The 16,453-nt window shown below is 33.2% G+C and overlaps 1 protein-coding gene across 2 annotated transcripts in view; it reads left to right on the top strand.

Moving 5' to 3' along the window:
- The window catches only part of CRYBG1 (crystallin beta-gamma domain containing 1), a 252,229-nt gene that overhangs the window by 154,135 nt on the left and 81,641 nt on the right, over positions 1-16,453 (top strand). The window lies entirely within an intron of this gene.

Genomic DNA, 16,453 nt, shown 5'->3' with positions numbered 1-16,453 from the left:
TACTTTCCCCAAAGAAGATTTTATTAGGGCATAGTATTTTATGGGACAGACTCAATGGCTTTGTTTCCTTCTTGGGCCCCCTATATACTTAACTTTGAGGAGGTCCTGTGAATTGAAATAATTTGTGAGAAAAGCAAACCTCTAAACTCCAGAGGAAAAGGAGTTAATATAAGCTTTGGGATAGTTTGATCATAAGATTATTAATACAAAGGCCTAAGTAAAAGCTGAGTGTTAAATTATTTCTTTTCCTTATTACTCTCAGCACTTTTCCCCATTCATTGATATCTTAGGCATAAAAGCTTAATAACTACATTGACTATCTTTATATTAAGGCGTGAGATATTCCATGTTAATAATACATTCTGGATTACTTAAAAGAAGTCCTCTTAAATAATTTTTTACATTACCTCCCCATTTTTACAAACCTATCGCTTAGTTTAACAGCAACATGTGTATGAAATGAATCTGAAAAAACTTTCTCTCTCTCTCTCTCTCTCTCTCTCTCTCTCTCTCTCTCTCTCTCTCTCTCTCTCTCTCTCTCTCTCTCTCTCTCATTCAGCTTCTATCTCTTTTTCTGTTTCTCTGTCTCTTTCATTCAGCTTCTCTGTCTGTTTCTGTCACTGTCTCTGCCTCTATCTTTCTCTCATACACACAACATACATATACACATGACTTTTAATTAAGTTTAAAGTAAAACTTTTAAACATTTTTGTTTCAAGTACCCCTTTGGTAATTCAGTGAGTCCTATTCACAGAATTATAAGTTTAAAAAAAGTTATAATTGAAAGAGATGTTTCCATTTCAGTTTGAGGTTAGTGAAAATAAAGATTTGTTTTATTCCCATTGGAGTTCACATTCCCTTGAGATCTGTCAATGGACCCCGGATAAAAAATCCTCAGACTTAAAGAGATGTTAACGTTTTGTTGAATCCTTAGTCCAGATTGTATAATGTTAAAGTTAAAAAAAAAAAAAAAAACCAGAACATTTCCATAGAAGCCTAATTTGAACTGCATTAAATCTTTTAACGTAGGCACAGGAGAATGGAAAGTACCAGGAACTCAGGCTGTAAGTAGTTAGTGATTTAGCATTCATACTTTTGATTCAAAATTTTTGACTGGGCAGAAATTTGCTGCTTATGTCTCTAGGCAGAATGGAAGCTCTGACAACCCTGGCCATAGTACTAAGGCTTATTCTCATCAAGCCTCTACAGGAGTAATGTTTGCATAATACAATCCAGATGTGCAAGCCGAGGCAATGAGCAAGACCACAGGGAGCATGGGAATATGTTGCCTGTAAAAGCTGTAAGAGATGATGAAATAAGAGACAACATCAAAATTAAATAGGTGACAAACTAAGGTAAAACTTACTTTTTTAAAAGGAAAGGTTATAAGGGCACAAAAAGTAAGCAAATGCAATGAGATAAATAAAAATGGATATTCTTGAAGATTAAGAGAAAAGCAAGTATAAGAACAAAAAGATTCAGATGGGGGGAAAATATATGAAGTGAAAATTATATTAACAGCTGGTATTTTTATGGCATTATAAGCGAACAAAGTACTTAATCTACACAACAACCCTGTGAGGTAGATACATTTTACAAAAGAATAAATTGAGGGTTAGACAGGTTAAGGAATTTGTCATTAGTGTCTGAAGCAGGATTTGAATCCAAGTCTTCATGTTTTCAAGTTCTACATTCTTATCCATTGGTGAAAACTATTAGGTTTTTCTGTCTCAAAAAAACACATGGTTAGAGAAGCAGATAATTTGTTTTGTTGTTGTGTTGCCATGCCTTTCTACCCAGTTTGCCTTTTGCAATTTTTTTTTTTTAACCAATGTTACCACTGAAAATGTGGAAGTGACATTAGATTGCATTGAGTGGTATAGGAGCCAGGTCCAAGGAAGACAGTCCTGCTTTATTCTAACTTGGTCAGACCACTTGTAGAGAGTTTTATTTGGTTCTGGGTGCCTCATGATAGGAATTTTGATAAATGAAAGAATGTCCAGTGGAGGGCAACTGAAATAAGTTAGTCGTCAAGCATTTATTGAATACCTACTGTGTACTAGGTGGGGGCAGCTGGGTGGTGCAGCATGGTATAGTCCTGGTCTTGGAATTAGAAAGACTAATCCTCATGAGTTCAAATCTGGCCTCAGATCCTAATTATGTGATCCTGGGCAAGTCACTCAACTCTGTTTGCTACAGTTTCCTCACCTGTGAGGTGAACTAGAGAAGGAATGGCAAATCACTCCAGTATTTCTACTAAGAAAATTCCATATGGGTCACAGAGAGTTGGACATGATTGCAAAATGACTTAATAACAACAAAAAAATTGACAGCTAAGTACTGGCAATACAAAAAGAAGCAAAAACCAGTGCCTGATGTCAAGGACCTCACAGGATCTCTCTAATGGGAGAGATAATACATAAGCGATGATGTTCAAAAGACAAATTGAAAACAATCAATAGAGGGGAAGCACTAAATTAAGGAGGAGCAGGAAAGGCCTTTTATAGGAGAAAAGATTTGAACTAGAAGCCAGGAGATGAAGATAAGAAAAACATTGTTCCAAATGTGATGGTTAATGTAACTGGAATGATGAAGGTTCTTAAGGCTATAAAAGGGTTGGTTGAAAGAAATGGGGATGTTTAGCCCGGGGAAGAGAAGATTTAGTGGATAATCTTATAGTTTTGTTTTTGTTCTTAAATGATTGTCCTGCAGAAAAAAAATTTTCTGATTGTTTCCACTGGACAGACCTAGCATTAATGGGTAGCAATTATAAAGAGGCAAAATTAGTCTTGGTAAAAGAAAAAGTTCTTTACAATTAGAAACGTTCAAAAATAGAATGGGCTTCCTCAAGAGCAATGGGTAAAGGCTTCCAGAAAGGAGGCCTTCAAGTAACTCTAAGACTGCTTGTACATGTATGCCATAAGGGGAATCCTTGTTCCATTAAAGACTAGACTATGTAGTCTTTGAGGTTCCTTTCCAATAAATGATGCTGAGAACTCATCCTTGACTTGCTCAATCTTCTTTGCCCTAAGTCTTTTGCCCTGTTCTCTGAACCCCATTTTTTTTGCTGGTTTTACCTTATTTGGTCAGTTGCTTCTTCTTGGGGACAGTTAGAAGGCTCAGTGGATAGAATGTTGAGCTTGGAGTCAGAAAGACCCGCATTCAAATTCTGACATAGGTACACACTAGTTGTTTAAGTAAGTCGCTTAAGAGTCATTTTCCTATCCTGTAGAATGTTGATAATAGCATCTACCCCAAGTGCTGGGTAGTGCTGCATAGAACATTGGGTCTGGAGTGAGGAAGACCTGAGTTCAAATGTGATCACAGACACTTAACTTCTAGATATCTCAGTTCTGTCAACTGTAAAATAAAGATAATAACAACACCTACCTAATTGATAAGCTAGAGAGTGTCCAGAAGAGGAAAACAGAAAGAAGCCAGTTGATCAACAAACATTTATTAAGCATCAATTATATACCAGGCACTTTGCTTAAATACTGAGGATGCAAAGAGAAGTAAAATACAGTCTCCCTCTCAGGGTTGTTGTGAGGATTAAATGAGATAATATTTGCAAAGTGTTTACAAAACTTAAAGCATTAATAATGCCATTGTTTTTAAATTGTTCTTAAAGGTTCATTTCTCATAGTGTTCATTCCTCATAACCACAGGGATATTTCTCAAGACCTCTCCCCTGAACCCTATTCTGTGCTGACACCTCCTTACTATATGTTCAGCATTTTAGCAGTCAGCTGGGAGAAATGAGATGAACAATCTTCTTTTCCTGCCTACATATATATATATGTATATACATAATGTTTTATCCAGCAAGTATTGACAGATGCAAACTGGAAGTACATGAATTCAATTTTTTTTTTTTTCTAGAAGCAGGAGTATTAAAAGAGCAGAACAGGACAAGTACCTAAATCCCAGTGCAAAGGCACTGGGATAGGTGATGGAAATATGAAACAAAAATGAAAAACAATCTCAAAGAGATTATATTTTATCAGGGGAATAAAACATATCCACAGATCGTTAAATATAAGATGATTTGAAGAGGGAGAGAGCACCTAGCAATTCAGAAAATAGGAAAGATTCCCTATTCTACAGGATCACTGAGGGAGCAAAGCAATTCAATGGAGATAGACTTGGAATCAGGAAGACAGGTTAGCTCCTGCCTCAGATATTTATTAGCTGTATATGATCCCTAGATAAGTCACTTATCATCAGCCTTAGTTTCCTCATCTATAAAATGGGGATAATAATAACATCAATCAATGCTATGGAGATCAAGTGAAATAACATGTTATTTGTGTACCTTTATGTGCTATATAAATACCAGCTATTAACCTTAAATAAAAACTAGGGATTCCAAGAGGCAGAAATAGACACAGAAGGATTCGGGAAACAGCCTGGACAAAGTATTGAGGTGAGAGAATTCAGCAAAAAACAAATAAATCAATCTGATTGGTATATAGAGTATGTTGAGAGGAGTCATATGAAATACATTTTTTAAAAAGTTCTTTGGAACTATATTATGGAGGTTGAAATGCTTTAGTTAATTCTTGAGACAAGTAGCCATTGATGATTTTTGACCAGGGGAATAAAGTTGGTTGGAGGCTTGATAAGCTTTTTAAATCTCAGAGAATGGTAGAAGACTAAAACTAATGAGGAGGGTGGTCATTGAAGCTATCTGTGAAATTCCCTCAGATCAGTATCCTTGTTTGTTATAGATCTTTCTGGGTGAATTCAACAGATTATTGATTAGGGAAGTTATGTTTTTGTAAGATTTTAATGCTCTGTGGATTTTAATCCATTTGGCATTTCTAAAAGTATCAAAACCACAGTATAGTTACAATGAAAATGATATCAAAATACTAGGTATCACAGTCCAGAGGTTGAGGTCACAGAGAAATTACAGAGATGTGCTTCTCAGTTATTGTTTTGAGTGATGTTATCTTATTATTCTTCCTGGAATTTCTTTGAACTTTACTTATTCTCAGCTTTTTTCAAGTAGAATTTTTGAGGTGATAACTAAAAAAATTCTAAAACAGATTACTAAACAGATGTGGAGACACTTTGTAAAGGAAACAATGATCAATAATAATGAATATATTGTGAGTTCCGCTAAGGAATTTGTCTTTCTCCTTGTTCCTTCCTAAAAACTGTTTATGGATTTAGCCCATTCTTAGCTAATGGACTCTGCCTCTTGATTTAGGGGGAAAAAAAGTAAACATAGATTCATTAAGACCAGATTTTACTTATTGAACCTTATTCATTCCTTTTTGGGGGTAAGGGTAGAATAAGGTTATGAAATTAGAGAGTCTAGATAGAATATTCCATATTTGAGGTGGATATTTTTGCAAAATCCCTCATGACATTATTATGGGATAAATATGGGCTAGATAATAATGCAATTAGTTGGCTGAACAACCATACCCAAAGACTGGATTGCTATTAGCCTGTATATCCTACCCTATAAAGCCGTTTGTATCTTTGTCTGGTGAAGGATTTTTTTTTTTTAGGTTTGTTTTTTCTCATCATTGACTTGGATAAAAACCTAGAAGGTATTCTTATCAAATTTTCAAATGACATAAAACTAACATGGATTGTTAAAAAATATCATGCCCAATGGAACTAAGATTTTTAAAGTGTCTTCATAGACTTCAATGGAATGATAACAAAAACAAAGCTGATACATTGAAATTTTATATGGATTGAAAAGTCTTGTATTTGGGTATAGAAAATCATAAAAACAGATTTGATTTGATTTGAATTGATAACAGATTATATGAAAAAGACCTAGTGATTTTATTTCATTTTATTTCACTGCATAATCAGTATAAACCAGTGGTGTGATTTAGTTTTTAAAACAACCAGAGATTAGGCAGTAAGGATCCTATTGTGCTTTGAAAACTGGATAAGTGACTTTCCCTTTATGGGAGTCAGTATCTTCTATAAAACTTAAATGAAGTAACCACTAAAATAATTTATTAAGCTCTATATTTCTGCTCATGCGCTAAGCACTGGAGCATATAACAAAGTGAAACTATTCTTGCCTTCAAAGAACTTACATTCTAGTAGAGGGGAGACAATATTCATTTCCCCAAAGTTTGCCATTTTACTGCACTAAAATTTTTGGGACACACATACACATACACACATATATATATAGAAAAAGAAAGAGAGAGAGAATCAGTAGGTGATAGAGTAAATAGAGTTTCTGGGCAAGGGGTCAAGAGATTCATCTTTCTGAGTTCAAATCTGACCTCAGACCATTTACTAGCTACTTGACCCTACGTGAGTCACTTAAACCCATTTGCCTCAGTTTCCTCATCTGTAAAAGAAGCTGGAAAAGGAAATGACAAACTACTCTGGTATCTTTGCCCAAAAAATTCCATATGGGGTCATGAATCAGACACAACTGAAAAATAACTGAACAAAATGTAAATACATGACGTTTACAAACTGCATACAAGGAGATTTAGGGAGGGAGATTCTTTCCAACTCTAAAATTCTCTTCTGATACATCAGATACAATTACAATTTTTGTTTTCATCTTACCAGTTTAAAATTTAAAGTTGAGAAATTAGTCTCATTAGCTATTAATGTATACCATCTGCACTTTGCATTCTAGCCTGTGAACTAGCTAGTGAATATTGAGATGATGAGATCATTATCTTTTTAGAAGCACAATGCCCTCTCATACATTAACTTATTTGAGCCTTACAATAGCCCCATAATGGAGGGTGTATTTTTAATCTCTCCAGGCTAGGCCTCAGTTTTCTCATCTGGAAATTGGAGTTGGACAAGCTAGCCTCTAAGATTCCTGTAAGCACTATATCAATCTTCTTCTGAACCTATAGTGTTTATTTGACAAACAAGGAAACTCAGATTTAGATGAAGTGATTTTCCCAGGATTGGACGGCTAGTGAATATCAGTTCCATAGTATATAAATAGTAGAAATGTAGAAAGAAGGCAGATTGAAGAAGGTGTTGGTCAGAAGTAAAACATGATGAGGAGGGAAAGGGTGAAAGGAGGGAAAACTTGGGAAAAATAGGATTGCTGGAAATAGAGAGTTAGTAATCTTAACTGTGAATGTGAATGGGATGAAATCTCGTAAAATGGAAGGGGATAGCAGAGTAAGTTAAAAATTAGAATCCTACAATATGTTGTTTATATTTGATGCAGAGAGATACATAAAGTTTAAAGTCTGTAGCAGAATATATTATATAAAAAAAGTAAAAAAATTTTAAAAAGCAAGGGTAGCTATGCTGATTTCATATCAAGAAATTGTACTACTTGAAAACAATCTAGAATTATTTTTAATTTTAGCGTATTTAGAATTTTAACTATCTCAAATATCTACACTTCTAAATATCTCAACTATCTAAATTCTTTTTTTTATTTAGAATTTTTTTCCACAGTAAATATGCATGAGTAATTATTTTTTTATAACATTATCCCTTGTATTCATTTTTCCAAATTATCCCTCCCCTCCACTCCCTCCCCCCGATGACAGGTAATCCCATACATTTTACATATGTTACAATATAACCCAGATACAATATATGTGTGTAAATTCCATTTTCTTGTTGCACATTAAGTATTAGATTCTGAAGGTAAAAATAACCTGGGTAGATAGACAGTAGTGCTAACAATTTACATTCCCTTCCCAGTGTTCCTTTTCTGGGTGTAGTTATTTCTGTCCATCATTGATCAACTGGAAGTGAGTTGGATCTTCTTTATGTTGAAGATATCCACTTCCATCAGAATACATCTTCATACAACATTGAAGTGTACAGCGATCTTCTGGTTCTGTTCATTTCACTCAGCATCAGTTGATGTAAGTCTCTCCAGGCCTCTCTGTATTCCTCCTGCTGGTCATTTCTTACAGAGCAATAATATTCCATAACCTTCATATACCATAATTTACCCAACCATTCTCCAACTGATGGACATCCATTCATCTTCCAGTTTCTAGCTACTACAAAAAGGGCTGCCACAAACATTTTGGCAGATACAGGTCCCTTTCCCCTCTGTAGTATTTCTCAAATATCTAAATTCTAAAGAGATATTCCAGCAAGCCTTAAAATCTTTTGGGATAGTGTACATGGATGTGAGCACAAGTTTCAAATAACCATAATTACAGAATGGATATATATAGGATTATAAAACAAAGACTCTTCCATCTGCTTAACCCTTTCTATATGATTCATTAAGCAGACCACAAGCCCGAAGTCAGCAGAAATCAGAGGTAACCTGAAGCCCTGCTGATTGTTCAGTTTCTAATGTTCATTCAGCCATTCCTTACAGAGCTATGGGGCATTTGGGAACTTTTATCATCTGCTCTTGCCTAGCTCTGCTGGGCTCTCAAGGAACCTCTGGGGCTTCCTTCATTCACATCAAACTTCTTTCACTAATGAATGTCATTATTAAAGGCTATATTTATGGTCTAGTTCAGAGGTTCTTAACCTTTTCTGTATTATGTGTCTCTTTGGTAGTCTGGTGAAGCCTTCATACCCCTTCTAAGAAAAATGCTTTAAAATAATTATAGGAAATGCTAAATTTCAGTTAGAAATTAGTGAAAATAAATGTTTTATAGTATGTAATAAAAATATTTTTGTTTCCTGTCCAAGTCCATGGACCCCTGAAATCTAAAGCATGGATTCATTGAGATTATATGGACTTCAGGGTAAGAACTCCTGCTCTAGATAAAGTGCCCATGAAATTTTGATAATTCTATGACTTGGACTTTGAAATTCTCGTTATAGATAAATTTGAAGTTTTTAATGAATAACTGATGTTTTTATATGTTATGCATAAATTCATTTGTATAGCTATTATTGTTGTTGTTGTTGTTGCTTAGGTTATGTTCTTTGGTTCTCAATCATAAAGTAGAATTTCTTTGTTTCACTCTACTACAATTCTATTCTGATATCCAATGTACCTAAACTTCTTAAATGGGACTCCCGAGTCCAGCACTGTATCCATTGCACTATTGCTGTCTGTTGATGGTGTCTTATTTTCCACATCACAAAAAAATCTCATTTAATCTTTTAAATGAGATTATGCCCAATGATTAAATTGGACATAAAGCTTAAATCAATTTGGATCCGTGCATATCTCTATCATTGTAGAAGAAAAGAATTAGGAGACACATTATATTATAAAACATTTGGTTTTATGTTGTTTTGAGAGAAGATAGTTGATGTGGACTTAGAATTTCATCTGTGAGAAAACTATGTGGCTGATATTGTGTATATTATTCTTTTGATCCTACTATACCTACTTTAAAAAAAAAAGTGGACTGAGGCAGATTCCTTAAACTGCCATTTGTGAAAACTACAGGTTTCCTAAAACCATCCAAGGGGTTCTTCAAATTAAAAAAAAATGGCAGATCAGCTAATACAGTGTACACTGCTTTACTGTCTTATAGTCATGTTGTACAATGTGTTCAACTGATATAGGTAGCTTTACTTACATAGAAAAACATCAGAGAATGATCACACTCAATTGTGAAACTAGAAACTGGATTATTATTGATTTGAAACCAGTCATTAAATATGCATACATAATGTATACAATTATCAAGACCAAAAAATTGAAATTGAGAATCATGCTTAAAACAATTGAAAGGCATATGATAAAAGAGAACAGACTGCAATACATTATAAGCACAAATGAAATAGTAAAAGTGGAGTAAAGGCTGCCATCAAAGTATATATTATCTAAAAAGGAGATGGATTCGTCCTGTAGCAAGACTGAGGAGTAATGGATGAACTGCCCAAGTACTCCATTAAAAATCTTTTGATGTTAAGAGAGTACAAAAAAGATACTTTGCATACTGACTGAGTCACTTGTGAATATGAAAAGCAAAAGAAGCATTTATAAAGTGCCTACTATGTGTCAAGCACAGTGCTAAGTTTTTTTTTCCAGATATTATCTCATTTGATCTTCCTAATAACCTTAGGAGATAGGTGCTATTAGTCTTCCCATTTTGAATTGAAGTTGAAGGAACAGGGATAGATGAAAATAAAGTGACTTGCTCAGGATCACACAGTTAGTAAATGTCCGAGGCTGAATTGGAACTCAGGGCTTCTTGACTCCAGATCCAGGTCTCTACCAACTGTTCCACTCAACTGCCTAATATTTTGAAGCAACCTTTCAAATTTTTGAAGACAGCTATGTCACCCCATCTCTGTCTCAGACATTTCCACTTTGTCCAACTCTCCATTGTATAGTGCTCTGAATCCATTTTCTTATATCTGTTTCTCACTTTTGCATCCAAGCCTCTCTTGCTTTGCTCTTGCATGGCCCCCATTATGTCCATTTTTCCTTATATTTGCCCTCTCTCCCTGGTTCATTTTTGTTTCTTTTCACTTCAAATTGGTGCTTCTTTTTCCTTGATGTGGAATTGAAAATGTTGCTTTTGTTATACTATTTCCTGAATAGAAATTAAATTTGCTTGTTTTTAATTTTAAAACTATATGAGCAAAAAATTAGATTCTCTGAAAAAAACCAAAAAAACCCCACTGTATGTGCAATCTTGATATTTCAGAGGTAGAGGGAATGTTAAAAATTATTTCCTTCTTGGAAAAATAAATCATACATTTGGGTTTTTTTACATAGATAAATGACTCTTAATCTCTGCCCTTCCCCTACTCACCCCCATTCCTTCCAGTGTCCTTCAGTAGAATAGGTTTCCATTCATTTATTGCAGAGAAAAAGACCCCAAGGAGGGCTGACTAGTAATATATTTCATAAGAGCAATGGTTTAGAATGAGAATGAGACTTTACAGGTCATACAGTCCAACTTCCTTTCTTTGTAGACTAGAGAACTGAGACTCAGAGAGGTTAAATGAGTTTCCACAGTTAGTAAATGGTAGAACTGAGATTTAAATCCAAGCCTGGAGACTCCCAAGTCTAGCACTGTATCCATCGCACTATTGCTGTCTGTTGATGGTGTCTTATTTTCCACACCACATAAATCAAGCAGGGAAGTAAATGACATAATAGGCATGGTTTCATTTGGTTAACCTTCTGCAGTTATCTTTAACATTTAATTATAAAGTAGGAACAAGAATTGAAATTCACTCCTACACCAGTGTTACTGCAAGTGTTTTAAGCTAGAGAGGTTCTTCAGAATGCTGATGGCCTCATTCTTGAAGCACAGATATGTGGTATCACCCAGGAGATGCTAAACCAGAATAGTTTAACATCTTTATTGTCTTTCTTTTGTGTCTGTTTTTTTCTACCTCTCTTTTTTCTGTTATATCTATTGGATTCTGGATTTAAGAAAAAGAAGCTTCACATTTTTAGGAATGTAACCTTCTTAAAATTTATATCATGGATACAGCAAGGACATGTGCCAAACAGGGAGATGGCCCCCTACATCCCTTTTGTCCAGCTTTATGGCTTGCCAGGGTCTAACTAGGAGCTTGTTCAGCTCTGCCAGGACTGGAGACTGACTTTGAGTGGTGTCTGGTGCCCTGAAACTTATACTAAGTCTTGCTTTTATACTTGGAAGTACACAAAGGTAGTTGGCATCCTTTACAAATGGACCAATCCAAGCTCAGATGATTCCAAGTCTCTTTGAATAACTATTCTAGTCAAGAATAACGGAGTTACAAAGGAATAATTCCTCTTGGATTTATCCTGTGGATAAATCAGTTATTCTCTCTTTTTTCTATTTAACGTCCCCAACTCCTCCTCCCACTAAGGGGAAAGGATCAGACTGCCACATATCTTTCTCTGACTCATTCTTCCTTGTTTTTCTTCTTTAACTGGATAAAATACAAAACTAAAGTATATCTTAAATTAAGCAACAAGAAAGAAAATAGATATTATACCAGAAATATGCTTCATTACAACCTTGAGTTTTATTTGGCAGTAAAGAGTTTAAAAACTGTCACTGGATTCTGTTCTATTATTCTTGAAATGGATTTTCATTTTGTACTAAGGGGCTGAAAAATAGAAAAAAGATAATTGGTAAAGCCAACATGCCATTTGGGAGGTTGGCAGGGAGAAGTATCCAACTCCAAACAGATTAATGGGATGTAGCATTGTTTTGCATTCCTAAATTTCAGACACCTCTTCTAGGTTGCTTTGGATGATCTTAAATAGTGTAATACCATTTAAAAAATTAATTTCATCCAAAAGCCCTATGGAACTCTTAGTGGAGGTGTCTTGAGACTTTCAATGTTTAGTTAGAACTTACTAATGGGAAAATATAAGTAGAAAAAAATATAAAGTATTTATTAAGCACTTAGGATATTCCAGGCATTGTTCTAAGCACTGGGAATACAAATATAAGAAAAAAATTCCTACATTCATGATGCTTATATGCTAATAGGAAAAGAGGAAAAATATAAAAGGGAGAAGATTGAGATGGAGAGAAGTAGGGAATGATACCCCAGTGGGATGATGGCTTCTGAGGAGATAGAAAAATTCAGAGCGAGAAATGGAACTAAGAGTGAAGTAAGCATGATCTCAGCCATGTAGTAAAATGGTAGTCCAGACCAGAGTTTCCATTCAAAGGAGAAAAAGAGAGAATTGACAAAGAAGTAGAAAAGGTCAGAGAGTAAAGCATAACACAGGAATCTGTACTGAATGTGGGAAATACAAAGATGTTACCTGAGCTCTGGGATTTTTTGAACTAGCTGGAAATAAGAAAAATAAAAGTACTTTAGAGAATAACCTAAGGAACCACTAAAAAGGAGAAGTTGCTCCAGTTCCCAAAGGGCCAAAAGTTAGAGTAATAGAATGTAATAGTGGTGTCCAAACTTATAGATGATTGTAAAAGCTCAAGTTTCAGCTTTTTGAACAAGACTCATTAAAATTAGACAAGGTTATTTATAGCTGAGCCCTAGAATATAACTAATCTAATATCACTGAAGGTAAAATTCTGTGCCACCAGATATGACAGGAATGGAAATGATTTTTAGTGAATTGTTAGAGGGCTAAATGAAAATAAGATGTTCAATTAATGAGTAACTAATTATTAATCTTCTCCTTTGTAAAAGGCATTGTGCTAAGTGCTGGGTATAAGAAACACAAAGTGAAGCAATCCCTGACCTCAAGGAACTTACATTCTAATGGGAAACATAGCATATACATAAATGTGTATATACACATATGTGTATAATCTATATATCGGGAGAGAGAGAGAGAGAGAGAGAGAGAGAGAGAGAGAGAGAGAGAGAGAGAGAGAGAGAGAGAGAGAGAGAGAGAGAGGTATAAAGAAAGACAAAAACAGAGAAAGACAAAGAAAGAAAACAAGAAAAAACTGATATTTCTTTTATGTAAAATTTTATGGCTACTTTTATCTTTTTCAGCCCTGAAATGCTATAATTTAGGAAAGTACATATAGATGCACACACTTGTGGGAAGAGTATTTCAGGCAAAGAGGAGGAAAATCAGAATTATCCCAGTAATATGCTTCAGTACAATGTATGTTGAAGAGATTCTTCTAAATGCTGATGGCCATAATTGATGTATAAATGGATGACAATACACACAAAAAATTTAGACCAGAATAATTCAATTTCTCTATATCTTTCTTTGTGTTTCTTCTTTTCTTCTTTCTTCCTTTCTTTTTCTGCTTGTCCTCATTGAATTCTAATTGGATATTTTGTTGAATACTATATATATATACATATGTATATGTATATACACAGACCTACTATATATATATATGCGCACACATACAGATATTCATATATATACTCTTGTATACACATACATGTACATATATCTTTACCACAAAGAACAACGAATTCTATGTATTTAGCTACTACAGGCACAGATAAAAAGGATGAATGTGCTTAGTTTGGAACATACTATTGATCATCAGTTTTTTAAACCACATTCCTGTAAATGGATTGCAACATCATTAATAGGAAAAATAAAAGAACTTGGAATTTTTCCTTTTTTTTCCCCAACCATCTTTAAATCAGTACGTTTATTTCCTATTTTTCTTTTGTTGACAAGGGCTTGGTTTACTGAGTATTAAGTAAGTAGGTTTAAAAAAAAAGCTTATGAGCTAGTAGAAAAAAATGAAATGTAACTTTATCATCAATAAAACCTATAGTATGATTCTTCAACAAAATTATTTAAGCTCTTGAGTCAGTAAGGTTGAGTTTTTAGGATGATTCTAAGCTTGAAGATCTCAAATGTAGATGAGCTAATTTTAACTTGGAATAAGCCCTAAAGTTACATGGGTTAAACCTTTACAAAATATTAAATTGAAGCAGTTACTGGATACAGTTATATTGGCGTGACTATAAAATATACCAGATGTAAATGCTTTTCACTTCCTTTTTATTGCCTTTTTTTAAAAGTTTTTTTTTTTTAAATCTGAACTTAACACCAAATGAAATGAGTATTTTCCTACACAAAGCAAAACAAATAATGAGGATTATATTTGAAATCACAATACTGTTACATCCAGCTTGCTTTTTCTTTTAAAAAATATAATATTTTTATTATTCATAATATTTATATTATATTTATCAAATAATGATATATAATAAATGTTACTTTTAAAATTGTCTTATTTTCTTATGAACTTCCTACTATTTGCTTCTATGCATTAAAAAATTCTTCAATAACCCTTTTTCCTTTCTCCTAGTTCTTTGCTATAAATAGAATTGCTCTGATGTTAACTTTTTTATTTAAGTCATATTATCTATTTGTAGTTTATCTTCAAATAAATATAGTGGGAAATGGTATTCTAATTCTAATTTCTTCCAGACTGATTTATAGTTTTCTTAGCAGTTTTTGTTGATTAGTAGGACCAAGTTAGGATGATTGGGTTTATCAAATATAATGTGATTATGCTTGATTGCTTTTGTGTATTGTGTTCTCAATCTGTTCCACTAAGCATCTTTTGTATTTCTTAACCCAGTAAAAAATAGTTTTGATTATTACTACTTTACTATAGTTTAAAATCTGATACTTCCAGGTTTATATCCCTAATGAATATTGATATAAAATTTAAATAAAAATGAATTATAAATATTGCAAAAATTAATAAAATATTTAATATGTCTATTAGGGATATTGGTTTGATATTGATATTTTACCTCTCCCTGTTTTGAGTGTTATGACCATATTTTATATTGTACAAGTTTAATAATATTTCTTTTTTCTTTTTTTTTTACAAATAACCTATGCAGTATTGTAATTAATCAGTCTTTACTTGTACATTATTTAGTCATGGACTTTTTATTTATTTTTTAAAAAATTTTTCGGGGGAGGCGACAATTTAATTATTTTATTAGCAACGTCAACAGGTTATTAACTTGAAAAGGATGATCATTTGTCCAACTCTTTTAGACCAAAGACAAACACTTCATCAAGAGATACTTGGACTTATGAGGGAAGACAATGTGAAAGGGAAAATGGAAAAATGGATGGCTCTTGATAAAAACCATAGTGGGCAATCCCCTTTGATAACCTTGACAAAATTAGAGGGCAGTTCCCTTTGATAAGTAGACCTTAGAGATAAAAAAGAAAAGGGAAAAAATGTCTCCCTTCCTCTAAAAGCATCTGATGCAGATGGACTTTTTATTTTAAGAGGTGCTTTTTTGTCTGCTCCACTTCTTTTCCTTAAGTTGGGTTATTTGAATTCTCTATTCTTTTATTCTGATTTAAAGAGTGGTTTTGTAAATATTTAATCATTTCATCTACAATCCATATTGTTGTCATGTATTTTGGCATAAGTAATTTCTGAGAGTTTTCTTAATTTAATCTTCACATGCCAATTTTCTTTTTTTTTTTTTTTTGCTTTGATACAGCCAGCTGATTTTTAATATAATTATTACCTTATTTAATATAATTTTAAATTTATTTTCCCAGATCCTTCACAGATATGTGCATCTAATAATGCCTAAATATTCATATAATATTTTGCAGTAAGGATCTGAATTTATGTTTTAATAAACTGGATATTTTGACATACATTTTTTTCCTAAAATGATATAAAATTTAAAAAAAACTAATTTCTATTTGTATATTGTAATCAAGTACTGGAATGATTGTTAAAAAATGACTTGAGAAGAGTATCCATTTCTATTATAATTTCTAATTTGATATAATACATTACTGCTTTCTTTTTTAGAACTCATATTTGGAAAGTAGAGTTATTCTCTAGTTTTAATAAATATTCCTGATTTTTTTATTGAAAATTTATCTTCCTGGTTTTGCAACAAGGGTCCCCATTTTTTTTGTTACACATATATCCAAATATTATCTTGAATCATTTTCTTTTATTTCTATTTCTTGTTCTTTCTATTCTTTCCAAACTTTATTCCTTAGTCTTCATTGAAAGATTATTATCCATATCTCAGTCCTTGTCCTCTCAACTCTTTCAATATTTTCTCAGGTGATCTCAGTCATCATATTTTCAAACTATAATCTCTATGTGGATAATTACAAAAACTATGAATATAA

The sequence above is a fragment of the Sminthopsis crassicaudata genome, chromosome 4 (assembly GCF_048593235.1).
Source record: "Sminthopsis crassicaudata isolate SCR6 chromosome 4, ASM4859323v1, whole genome shotgun sequence".
NCBI classification, from domain to species: domain Eukaryota; kingdom Metazoa; phylum Chordata; class Mammalia; order Dasyuromorphia; family Dasyuridae; genus Sminthopsis; species Sminthopsis crassicaudata.
This window is presented reverse-complemented; position numbering and strand designations above follow the sequence as displayed.